Source organism: Scyliorhinus torazame, chromosome 5, assembly GCF_047496885.1.
Source record: "Scyliorhinus torazame isolate Kashiwa2021f chromosome 5, sScyTor2.1, whole genome shotgun sequence".
In the NCBI taxonomy this organism is placed as follows: Eukaryota; Metazoa; Chordata; class Chondrichthyes; order Carcharhiniformes; family Scyliorhinidae; genus Scyliorhinus; species Scyliorhinus torazame.
The window spans coordinates 230,738,674-230,750,018 of NC_092711.1; the positions used below are offsets into that span (position 1 = coordinate 230,738,674).

General features: G+C 46.1%; 1 long non-coding RNA gene across 1 annotated transcript; it reads left to right on the top strand.

Annotated features, from left to right (window-relative positions):
- The first annotated feature begins 3,398 nt into the window (after positions 1 to 3,398).
- LOC140422751 (uncharacterized) lies at positions 3,399 to 10,115 on the top strand. Its single transcript, XR_011947580.1, has 3 exons — positions 3,399 to 3,561; positions 9,166 to 9,300; positions 9,704 to 10,115. It is a non-coding gene; the product is annotated as an uncharacterized lncRNA (long non-coding RNA).
- Positions 10,116 to 11,345: the final 1,230 nt, after the last annotated feature.

An 11,345-nucleotide genomic window follows, 5' to 3' on the forward strand; every position in this document is an offset into this window, starting at 1 on the left:
TTATTTTTAAAAAAGGAGCCATTTGCATACGTTAACATTCTCTCGCTGGTGCCTGGGCGCAAAGCCCAATCCTGCCGCTCGCAGGGGGCTGGAGCATTACCGTCAGTTTGGTTGGGTGCCCAATTCTCTGCCCGATTCACAATTCCGGCACCATGAGGCGGAGAATCCTGGCCCATGTGTTGAAAGATAAATGAAAAGAAGCATTTCATTTGTCTATGAAAGGGTTAAAAATTTAACACAGAAAAAAATACTTTGCAAAAGAACAGAGAGAGACAACCTTAATTTCATACATATACACGGGCAGAAAGGCCTTGAGGAGAAGCTTTTTCAGAAGAGGATTCATGCTTAAACTGATAACATGGCAGCTGTGTTGCAGGAAGACATGTTTTTTTGTTTTCTTTTCTCAAGAATCACTCAGGTAAAGAGGTTGAACTATAAAATGGACAGTAGTCATGTTATTCAAATGCAAAAATAATCTTTAGATTGGTAATTAGTCAAACAAGTGAATCTGAACTGTGAGAATGGCAAGGAATTCAGACCATCATAGTTGTAAGAACGTTGAGACTGAATAGGTTTTTCCCAAGCTGAGACAAAGACACCAGAAAACTACTTGAGTGCACCAATAGTTAGTTGTTATTGGTTTGAATGTCCTACTTTTGTTTTCTGAGTGGATTTAAAGTTTGCATTTACTATATTGAGATCAAATAACGTATCATGCATTTATGTGCTTTAATAGTCAAAATATTATTAAAATATAGAATAAGAATTGAGTTTACAATATAGTATCAGTTCTATACTCAAGAGCCCTAACTAGGACTAGAAAATAATGAATTCTAAGGTCTGGGAGAGGTAAAATTCTTTATGTGAGGGATTTCTGCTGTAGAATATTTGTAAAGTGTATGTTTTGCTCTCAGATATTTTGTTTCGTCTAAAAACACCGAGCATAAGTAACTGAAGATTGTACGATGATTTAACATTTCTTAGCTGAGAATTTAAACTGACAATAAGTTTGACTGACTACATTTACCTGCCAGAAGGTAAAGATAACAGAATCCTAAGAGATTAAGTGAGGGAGAGAGAGGAAAAGAGAGAGAGAGAGTGAAAGAGAGCGAGAGAAAGGAGGGAAAGAGAGAAATAGAGAGGGCGGAAGAAAAAAGAGAGAAAGAAAAAAGAAAAAGTGTAAGAGAGAGAAAAGAATAGTAAACAAAATCATTTTGTAAATCTGCAAGAACAATTAATACATGAAGGAATGGGACTCACTTGTAATAGTTACTTTATGGTAGTTGAATGGCAGTAATTAACACTTAACAGATGGTTGTAGGATACTTAGATGTGAAGTAACAAGAACACATCTATTTCTGCAGCAAAGTCCCACCCAATGTGTTGTACATGTATAAGACAACTGACAGAGCTCTGAAATATTTTGCTCAGTGCCTCAATAATTAGTGATGCCTGAAGTAATAAAACAATGTGTTATCGAACTTCCTAAGGTGAACATAACTCAAACCAAGAAGAAAAAATATCCAAGGGCAAATAAGAAGCCTGTGCGGTAACAGGAGGTCCTTACATCTTGTGAACAATGCTCTGTCGATCCAAGGAGACTTTCTAACTACTTTATTTGGCACTACAAAACTTGAGTATTCCTGTAAAAAGAGACATGTCAAAGCTTTTCATCGTGCAATCATCAGGATACTTCCCAAGAATACTTGGGGCAACAGGTGAAGTGAGCTGTTTCACGCTGCTACTATGCAAAAGCAACACGAGTTGCCACTAACATGATGCTGCCGTCAAGCCAAATAAATGTTCTGCCTATCACACAAATGAGCAATGTGGTATGTGACTTTCAGCGCCAGCGAGATGTGAGGTATGTTGGCCATACGTCCCAGTAACAGGTGGATCAGGTCAAACAGCATGTCCCAGTGGCTGTTTGCAACAGGCAAGGTACAGACCATACCTAACCAGCCCGTGTTTTCAAATTTCAAAACAAAGAGTGGGATTTTCCACATAACCTGCAATGGGATTTCCCATCGACTGCACCCCTTGCTGCATGGAAATCCACAGAAGGGGTTCGCCGCCTGTGGGACTGGAAGATTCTGATGGCGTGAATGGCCGAACATTCTAGCCTCAGTGTCAAACATTAGATATGATTTTGTGTTTGGACAATATTTGATAAATAATCCTCACTGTGTTAAGTATTACACTGACAACCAAATTAAGATTGTCAGTCAGGCTCGCATTTGAAGGTACATATATTAATACACAGGACCCTGTTCTTTGCAGACAGAAAGAACATGTCTATACATTGTGCCTATTTCAGCTAAACAAAATAAATGACAGCCATTCGATGATTTATTCCTCAGGGCAATGCCTTGATAAATCAAGGCTAAGCTGTCTGGTTTAAAATTCAAACAATACTTGGCAGTTAACTATTAGTCAACAGCAACTGCCGCATTCTCCATGGCAATGCCTCTACCAATCAGAGTCCTCTTGCCAACCAATCAGAACTGTATTCACATGCAGTATAAAGTGCTTTCCCCTTCTTTTGGTATTCTTGCGAAATGTCCTCATGAGTTCAAGATTAAAAACTTCGATAATGTCCCTTTTTTCAGCAATACTTTAATTGTATTGGGAAATTTCAATTTCGAGAGTGAATTGCCCCCATGCCTAATTCAGAAGATGGGCAATAAATCAAATTCAAATTACTTAACACCTCAATGCACTTTGGTACACGCAGTTTAAAGTTTTAGCTATGCACTATCCAAATGCAAGGTGTTGTTTCCACTTATTGAGGAAGTTATACATTTTATATAGTATTCTGAAATTTCCTTAATATGTATTTGCATAAATTATAAAATGGCATGAATCTCTGCAAAAATACATAATAGTACAAATGACAATTGACAATAGTAGGTTGTTTGAATATTCTTGGTAAAATAAAGTATAGTGAGAGAGGCGAACCAATAGATCAAGATAGATAAATAGGGAGGTATAACCTAACATATTGTCTTGTGTCCTAAACAGAATTTTGAATACTAACAGAATCTCCCAAAATATGGTAGCATTATTTAAGTATTGGATAGCCTTGTACTTAGTGCACAGTTCATAGTTCTTGAAGTGTAAAGAAATACCTGGAAAAAATAATGAGGCAAAGAGTTTTGATGCTGAAGAAGGATTAAGGTGAAGTCATCAAAAGCAAAGGTGATGATATCTGTAACAAAAGTTAAAGACTACAGACGCTGAAAACCTGAAATGTAAACAAAACAAGAATGCTGGAAAAGCTCAGCGGGTCATAGAGCATCAGTGAATAAAGAAAAAGAGGTAATGACCCATAACTTCTTGCAGGTTTCATGACTCTACTTCCTGCAGGTTTCATGACTCGAAGTCGCTGGTGCGCCGCACATGAGCAGCGGGACGACCCGGCGGTGCGGGCGTTCAGGCATAGTGCTGAAAGCGTGCGGTGTGTAAACACCCGGACATTTTGTTTTGTCTGCTTATAGCCCTGCACTGCTGAAGGAAAAATCAAGCTACAGCGCCAACTCGGGCCACTTACCCGGATATTTGGTGAGTTTTTACACCTTTTTATTTACACGGAAAGTTTTCAGTCCAGCAGAGGCGGAAGACATCAGGAGATATTTTTGTGGTAGGTTAAAGTTTTATATTATTAATGCTTAGCATTTATAAATATGTTTAAAATGCAAATAAAATGAAAGGAAGATATAATTTTATTTTTAAAAACCTTGATGAGGCTATTAATTCCATTAAAAGGCTACGTTACTGTATAAAGTGAGTTTGAAGTCGCAGAAGTGAAATAATTATTTTTTTTAAACTTTGGTTTGTCATGAGTGTCATGATATTCAAACACACACATCATGATGGACACACTAACAGGCAAATCAGAGTACACAACACCACAACCAATCACAGACAAGAACACCAACCACATAAAAAGCACGAGCACGACACCTGGAGGTCAGTAGGTCTGGGGAGAAGGAAGCATGAAAGAGCTGTTGAAACACCACAAGCAGGGAGCCCCCCACGTGCAGAGTGCAAAGACCAAGTTGTAAATAGCAAGTTTAAATAAACAAGTGTTGTACCATATGCAACTGTGTTGGCTCTTCTGTGTGTTAGAACACCCAACACCACATGGTACAGGAGTGGATCGATACCTGCCTACCAACCTGCCATTCTGGACATGGACCACACCGGCAAACCGCAGCCGATGCAAGTCACGGGGAACCTAGGCACCAACTGGAAGCTCTACAGGCAGCGATTTGACCTGTACATCCGTGCCACCGAAAAACAGAATGTCTCGGATGATTCGAAGATTGCAATGCTCCTCTTCTACGCAGGCCCCCACCCAAATGATGTCTTTAATTCACTGGTGTTCGAGGAAGGCGAAAACCAGGCCAAATATGACACGGTCATCCTCAAAATGGACCAGCACTTTCAAACTGAAGTAAACGAAACTTTCGAAAGATACATCTTTCAGCAACGCCTGCAAGGTAAGGAGGAGCTTTTTCAACCCTTTTTGACGCACCTCCGGATTCTAGCGCAGTCCTGCGGTTACGGCACCACCACAGAGTCCATGATCAGGGACCAGATTGTTTTTGGCGTTGCCTCCAGTGGCCTACGCCAGCAGCTTCTTAAAATAAAGAGCCTCACCTTAGCGTCTGCTGTGGAAGCCTGTGTCCTCCATGAAAATGCGACCTGCCGTTTTGCCCGATTTCAGGCGTCCGAGTTGGCACGGAGGGGGTCCCCAGCCGTCGAATCGGCAAGCCAGGCCGCCCACGACGTTGAACGCATCCAGGCCGTCGATTTCTTCCCGCCCCACGGCCCGGACGACAGCGGCCGCTTCCCGCGCTTTTCGCGGTCTCCCGCGCAGGTGCGCGCCAAGAATAACGGCCACAACGAGGGACGCACTGCGCAGGCGCGCCCACCGCAAGATCGCACTGCGCATGCGCAGTGGCGCAACGAACGCCGTGACGTCATGACGTGCAGCAAGTGTGGAGGTCTACACTTAAAAGGGCAATGTCCTGCAAAATACCAACAGTGCAACAGATGTGCCATGATAGGCCACTACGCAGCCCGCTGTCGTGCGGCTCAACCCATGGATCCGGCGCATCCTCGACAACCTCGCACACGAGTCAGGACCGTCCAGCCCACGCATCAAGACTTCCAGTTAAGTGATGCAGATGACCAGGATGACTTCAGAGTTGCCGTCATTGATGTCAACAAGGTCAATGCCATCAATCCAGACGATGAGTGGTGTGCCACCCTGACGGTCAACCGATCGCGCGTCGCCTTCCGTCTGGACACCGGCGCATCCGCCAACCTGATTGCTTACTCTGCAGTCCAGGCCATGAAGGTCAAACCACTCATCACACCATCCCGGCTTAAGATGGTTGACTATAACGGGAACGTTATCCCGTCCGTAGGATCTTGCCAGCTACAGGTGACTCACAAGAGGTACACGGCCACACTCCCCTTCGAAGTTGTGGGCTCATCAAAGGATTCGTTACTGGGCGCACAAGCGTGTAAGGTCCTTCACCTGGTACAGCGCATCATGTCTCTCTCTCCAGATGAGATATCCGACTTCCCGGATGCTGAGTTCCACGCGAATCTCCATTCCCTCCTCGCTCACAACCAGGAGGTTTTTGAAGGCATGGGGACATTGCCACACACGTACAAGATTCGACTCAGACCGGACGCCATCCCTGTCGTTCACGCACCTCGCAGGGTTCCTGCGCCTCTCAAAGACCGCCTCAAGGCACAACTGCAGATTCTTCAGGACCAAGGGGTCCTATCCAAGGTCACGGAGCCCACGCCATGGGTCAGCTCCATGGTCTGTGTAAAGAAGCCCTCTGGCGAGCTCCGTATATGTATAGATCCAAAAGATCTGAACAACAACATCATGCGGGAACACTATCCCATCCCAAAACGAGAAGACCTCACCAGCGAGATGGCGCGAGCCAACATATTCACTAAATTGGATGCGTCCAAAGGATTCTGGCAGATCCAACTGGACCCGGCCAGCCGAAGACTATGCACATTCAACACCCCTTTTGGCAGATTCTGCTACAACCGGATGCCATTCGGCATCATTTCGGCATCTGAAGTATTCCACCGCATTATGGAGCAGATGATGGAAGGCATCGAAGGGGTACGTGTATATGTGGACGATATCATCATTTGGTCCACCACTCCGCAGGAACACATGCATCGTCTTCGACGTGTCTTCACCCGCATACGGCAAAATGGCCTGCGTCTCAACCGTGCGAAGTGTGCTTTCGGCCAGACGGAGCTGAAATTCCTCGGGGACCACATCTCAAGGTCCGGGGTCCGTCCCGATGCAGACAAGGTTAGCGCCATCACAGCCATGCCACGACCGGCTGACAAGAAGGCTGTCTTAAGATTCCTGGGCATGGTCAACTTCCTTGGGAAGTTCATTCCCAACCTGGCTTCTCATACAACAAACATGCGCCATCTCGTAAAAAAATCGACGGAATTCAACTGGCACCAGTCGCATCAGCAGGAATGGGAGGAGCTCAAGCACAAACTGGTCACGGCACCAGTGCTGGCCTTCTTTGACGCGACTCGCCCTACAAAGATCTCAACAGACGCCAGCCAATCTGGTATTGGAGCGGTACTCCTGCAAAAAGACAGCACGTCATCATGGGCCCCGGTTGCGTATGCCTCACGAGCCATGACCCCTACCGAACAGCGCTACGCGCAAATCGAAAAAGAATGCCTGGGCTTGTTAACTGGACTGGACAAGTTCCACGACTATGTGTATGGCCTGCCACGATTCACGGTCGAAACTGACCACCGCCCCCTGGTCAACATCATTAACAAAGACCTGAACGACATGACTCCTCGCCTCCAGCGCATCTTACTCAAACTCAGGAGGTACGATTTTGAACTGATCTACACTCCGGGGAAGGAACTCATAGTGGCGGACACTCTTTCCCGAGCAGTGAGCACACCACCAGATGCGGAGGGGTTCGTGCGTCAAATTGAGGCACACGTGACTCTGACAGCAGCAAATATGCCAGCTGATGATCCTTGTCTGGCCCACATACGCGCAGAGACGGCGACTGACCCTCTGCTGCAGCGAGTGATGCGCCACATGACGGAAGGGTGGCTAAAAGGGCAGTGCCCCCAGTTTTACAATGTGCGAGATGATCTCACCAATATAGACGGGGTCCTTATGAAATCGCATAGGATCGTCATTCCACACAGTGTGCGCCAGATGATTCTTCGTCAACTACACGAAGGCCACTTGGGTGTCGAAAAATGCAGACGAAGGGCCCGGGCGGCGGTATATTGGCCGGGTATTAATGAAGACATAGCCAACATGGTGCTCAACTGCACAACCTGTCAGAGGTTTCAGCCGGCGCAACCTCCGGAAACACTTCTACCACACGAGATGGTGACGTCCCCCTGGGCGAAGGTGGGTGTTGACCTATTTCACGCGCTCGGCAGAGATTACATTGTTATTATAGACTACTTCTCAAACTACCCGGAAGTCATGCCTCTCCATGATCTGACGTCGTCCGCAGTCATTGGGGCCTGCAAGGAAACGTTTGCTCGCCATGGCATTCCAAGGACTGTCATGTCAGACAATGGACCTTGTTTTGCCAGCCGTGAATGGTCGTCCTTTGCCGCAGCATATGGTTTCACTCATGTGACATCCAGCCCTCTGCATCCACAATCGAACGGGAAGGCTGAAAAGGGTGTCCACATCGCAAAGCGGCTCCTGTGCAAGGCGGCTGATGCCGGATCGGACTTTAACCTTGCCTTGCTGGCCTATCGATCGGCCCCGTTATCCACGGGCCTCTCGCCAGCGCAGCTACTAATGGGTCGCTCCCTCAGGACGACGGTACCTTCCGTCCTGGCACCGACAACAGACCATGAGGCGGTTCTTCGGGACATGCAACTGCAGCGTGATCGCCAGAAAGGTCGGTACGACACACGAGCGACGGACCTGCCCCCCCTGTCCTCCGGAGACAAAGTACGCGTCCATCAACCGTATGGTGGCTGGTCAGCACCGGCCGAAGTCCTCCGACAAGTGGCTCCCCGCTCGTTCCTGGTTCGCATGCCGGATGGTTCCGTGCGTCGCCGCAATCGGCGCGCCCTTCGCCGACTTCCACGTTCACAGCCACACAACACGCCAGATCCTCAACAGGCTTCCGAGGATGACTTTGTGGAGCTGCCGCACATCACGCCCTTTCCATCGCCACCCATGGCCATGCCTGCACAGCAGCCGGTGGTTCTTGATCCACCCTTAAGGCGGTCAACCCGAATTCGTCGCAAACCCATTAGAATGGACTTATAATACAGTTCATATGTTTAATAAGTTGGACAATTTTACATGATAACCTGTTGTTGTTTATCGTTCCAGATGTCGTCTGACTGGACAACTGTTCAAAATTTTTTTTCTTCTTCTCTCGTTCGCATTTCTGTTATGTTATGGTACAACTGGATTCATGTGACGCACTCGACATCGCCCCATGTACATAGTTCCGTCATAGACACATGCTGCACACGACACACACACACTCTTAGATGCACTCACGTCACGATCATATTTATTACCACGTAGGCACATATCTTTGTAAAAAGGGGGGATGTCATGATATTCAAACACACACATCATGATGGACACACTAACAGGCAAATCAGAGTACACAACACCACAACCAATCACAGACAAGAACACCAACCACATAAAAAGCACGAGCACGACACCTGGAGGTCAGTAGGTCTGGGGAGAAGGAAGCATGAAAGAGCTGTTGAAACACCACAAGCAGGGAGCCCCCCACGTGCAGAGTGCAAAGACCAAGTTGTAAATAGCAAGTTTAAATAAACAAGTGTTGTACCATATGCAACTGTGTTGGCTCTTCTGTGTGTTAGAACACCCAACACCACAATGAGGATGTTAGTTCCATTAAAGGAACTATAATGGATCGAGTGTGGTGATCACTCGCTAATGGTATGATTGTCTGCCTAAGATACTCCTCAGTGTTACTGGCCACAGGGTTTGGTGGGTCCTTGTGTGGCTAATGAGCCGGTCCTCGAGCTGTATCTTGAATCAGTCACTTGGCAGGAATTTCCAAAAGGTGCGATTTGTCCTTGAACGCTAAGTTGGGGGTATTCCTTTCTCAGGCTCCTTTTCCACGCCTCCTCTTGCCGTCGTGAGTTCTCAAAGAATTGTGACTCTTCAATCAAGAGGTTCTTCCAAGTATGTCTCTTCTGAACAAAGGCCTCCCAGGCATTAACATCTATGTTCCATTTCTTGAGGTAAGCCTACAAGGTGTCTTTGAAGAGCTTCCTTTGTCCTACTCTTGTTTGGGATCCTTCCTTGAGCTGGGTGAAGATGAGTTGTTTTGGAAGTCAGGACTCAGACTTCCTCAGCATATGGGCGACCCAGCGGAGTTGGTTTCAGATGATCATGGCCTTGATACTGGTGCTATTGACTCCTTCAAGGACACTAATGTTAGTATGCCTGTCCTTGCAGCTGATTCAGAGCTAAATTACATTCGGATTTTGTAAGGTATTTAAGCTGAATTGTTTATGAGTCTCCCTGATGTAATGTGCATCCTTAGAAGTCTCAGTGATTACTTAAAATGCTTTACCAAAATTTAATGCCTTAGTTGATGTACAAAAGCCTCCTGTAAGCTAATATGAATTATCTGTCTGACAGGTATCGCAGCGAACCAATCACCCACCCTTAAGAGTGTACTACCAAAGGACATCCCGTAATGATGTCAGAGGAGATGTGTGCCAGGATACTGCGCTTCAGCAGCTGCTGCTTTTGGAATTGTGCTTGTCAATTAACAATTGTCAAAACCCTCCCCTTCCTCCCTATTCTCTCCCTCTTCCCTCCTTCCTCTTACCTACTTCCTCTTCACCCCCAATTCCCTCCCTACCCTTATCCCCTCTTCCCTTCCTCCTCACCTCAATCCTCCCTCCCTTTACAAATCGAGGGGATCTTTGTGTTTAAGTGAGAAAATATATTTTATTGCAAGAAATTTGTAAAAGTTGAGGCAGTTTTATGTAATTGTTCAGCTGATAAAGTTAAACGTTAAATTAAATGTTAACTGGTTTCAAAGTTTTATATTTATAAAATCATTTTTGTTAACAAATGTTTGACATTAAACTTTACAAGCTTCTACAAATCTCTTACTGAAACACAGAACACAATATTTAATTGAGATAATTATAAATGATGAGGATAATTGAAGTAAACAAGGCAGAAACATATTTAACATGGTGGCACACTGGTTAGCATTGTTGCCTCACAACACCAGGGACCCGTGTTCAATTCGGACCTTGGGTGACTGTGTGGTGTTTGTACATTCTCCCCGTATCTGAATGAGTTTCCGAGGACCATGATATAGAACCATAGAATTCGTAAAGTGCAGAAGGAGGCCATTCAGCCCATCAGGTCTGCACCTGGGTCCATTCCCCTGCCCTATCCCTGAAATCTAACCTGTACATTCCTGGACACTAATGGGCACCTTAGCATGGCCAATCCATCTAACCTGCACATCTTTGGACTTTGGGAGGAAACCAGAGAGCCCGGAGGGAACGCAGACATGGTGAGCACATAGAAAGTCCATTCAGACAGTCACCCAAAACCAGAACTGAACTCGGGTCCCTGGTGCTATGAGGCAGCAGTGCTAACCACTATGTCATCGTGTCGCCACCGTTTCCTCTGGTGTCCCACTAATCAAAGAAAAATCAGATGCTACAAGGACAGTGACAGTGACTGGGGCACTGGAGGCCCCAGGCTGCAGAAGAGAAAGGAAGGTTCCTCATAACATCGGAGCGCAGGTAAGTGCGCACACTTCCAGTTTAAAATTGGCGGCCCGTGGCTTCCCGCCCGCAAGCAGGAAGTTATGGACCAATATTTCTCATTGCTGAAGTTTCAACAGAACTGGAAAAAGTTTGAAATGCACACCGTTTAATCGATAATGTTGTTTCTCTCTCCACAGATGCCAACGAACAAGTGGTATTCAACATGGAGAAGCATTGTGGGGGTGGTGTGGAGGGTGGGGTGGGGTGGAGTCACAAGACTTCATCAAGTCTGGAATCAATATTGAAACTCCCAGGGCCACTCTCCCCCTATATATATATACACCACTGTGTTGCCAACTCTGGGCCCATTCTGCAAGTTGGTTGAATATATCCAAGGATGCAGAAGGAGGTGTCTGGAATATTAGCTTAAAGTCACGATTCTGTGAGTATGATATGCAAGGCAACTCTGTGTGACAGCTCTCCCAGTTTTGCCACAAGCCCCCAGATGTAAGTGAGGAGGACTTTGCAGGATTGATTGGGTAGGG